The sequence below is a fragment of the Octodon degus genome, unplaced genomic scaffold, assembly GCF_000260255.1.
Source record: "Octodon degus isolate 3935 unplaced genomic scaffold, OctDeg1.0 scaffold00006, whole genome shotgun sequence".
NCBI lineage: Eukaryota > Metazoa > Chordata > Mammalia > Rodentia > Octodontidae > Octodon > Octodon degus.
Window position 1 is genome coordinate 18,812,834 of NW_004524582.1, and position 2,001 is coordinate 18,814,834.

At 39.7% G+C, this 2,001-nt stretch overlaps 1 pseudogene; it reads right to left on the reverse strand.

The window, feature by feature from the left end:
* Positions 1–237: 237 nt before the first annotated feature.
* Positions 238–858, reverse strand: LOC101564502 (annotated as a pseudogene).
* Between the last annotated feature and the right edge of the window lie 1,143 nt (positions 859–2,001).

Genomic DNA, 2,001 nt, shown 5'->3' on the forward strand with positions numbered 1-2,001 from the left:
ATAATTTTTTTGCAATAGTCACAGGTTTTTATTAGATGAGAGACACTCCAGATTATCTCAAAGGTAAGTGTTGAGAACTGCTAACAACCACGCCAGAGGAGAGGAAACACTCCTGTTTGTAGGAAGAGGCAGAAATAAACCCTAAGGTCAGGCTGTCCTCCAGCTTAAGTCTGTCCTCTCAGGAGACTTTTCTGCTTGGCAGTGTCACCAGTGCCATCAGGAAATGACCTGCAAGAGCTAGTTCAACTTGGCCAGCAGTTCTTCCAGTTCTGGAAGAGCTTGAACGTTCCCTTGAAGTCCCCTTCAGTGTGCTCCCTCACTGACAACCTGACTCCTTCAGGAAGTACTTCCAAGAAAATTTCCCCAAATGTAGCCCTCAGACCGCCAATCTGAGCTACTCCTTCATGGCAGCAAGGACTGAGTCCAGCAACATCCTGGTGCCTCGGTTCTGCATGTGGAACACTTCCATGGATTTGGTAAGCAGCACATAACTGTCCTCAGCTTTGATGGTGAGACGGTTGCAGAGATTGTGTACATACCGAGGCTCTCTGCCAGGGTCATGTCATATGCAGTCAGGCAAATGTGTAAAACCTCATATTTATAATCTGTTCCCCAATTAACTGGTCTCACTTCCACCTTTCCCCTCTCCTTCTTGGGCTCTTGTGGTATAATTAGGTGCTTGTATCTTCCAATGCCATGAGTGGGCTTGGTCTTGTACTGCCGACTGGTACTCAGTAGAATGCCACCTGCACAATAAACAGGACTCTCTCCCCAAATTCTGAATCTTAGCAGTGAAAAGTTTTCCTTTAAAGTGGTATTGTCCTGCAGGCACTGCACCTTTCCCAGGGTTCCATTCATTTTCTATTGCTGCCGTCAGTTTCTAGCTGTGAAAACAGAAGTCCCATTTCACAGCTGTGACCCGTGAGCCACTGACAACGCTGATGGAATGGCCTTCTGTATATCTTATATGAATTAGATATTACATATAAGGGCATCGGTATATATAATATATAGATGATATATAATACACATATATATATTTATAAATTATATAATGGTATTTATTAATATATAAATATAATACATTATATACATATATAATCTTCCAGTACCCTTTCTCTCTTTTCCTTTCCAATTCTTATTATGTACAACTCAAAACAATAAAGCATTCCATGGCTATTTTATCAAACTACAAATACTTTCCATTTACTAAATTAAATTTCCATTTGCTAAATTAAGCAGATAATTCCAGTTCTATCTGTCGATAATTTCAATGGGCTGTCTCCTTTTTCAGGTGAAACACTCTGACCTCCAAAACCTCATGAGGTCAGAGTGATGACCTCATCCACCCATCACCTTTTCCATATTCACACCTCCGTGGTATTGTTTCAAGACATTTTCTGTGCCAAAATATGCGCACAGAGCCACCTTCCAAAGGGAAAAACATTCATGTACTAAGATCACACTTAAATTTTACTTTTTGTACATTTTCAACTCTTGAGCAGTGATCTCAGGAAATGCTGAGCTGCATCACTAAACATATGTATAGCAGGATCTCACTGTATTACCCAGACTGAGCTTAAAAAATGCAATCCTCCTGACTCAGCCTGAAAGTACAGCTGTGCATGAACACAAGGATATCCCTTATTCTCATATATTCTGAATTACAGTAAGATATTTTGTGCCCGTGATTCCAATGAACTTTTCTCTTCTTTGTGGCTGAAGGGAGTCTGTCTGAGAGAAGGTCTCACTATACAGTTCAGGCTGGCTCCCAGTGAACTTGTAAAAATCATCCTTAGAACACATAACCATAGATATATGAAAGAATATTTGTGTTCTTTATAGAATAAGTATCTTACAAAGAAAAATAACCTTAGAGATAATGCCATGAACATAATAATTTTTTCAACACATATAATAAAGTTATTTAGCAATATGCTATTCAAGGTTTTGAGCAAGAGAAAAAGACTACAAAGAGTCCACATCCTGCAGCAAAGCCAC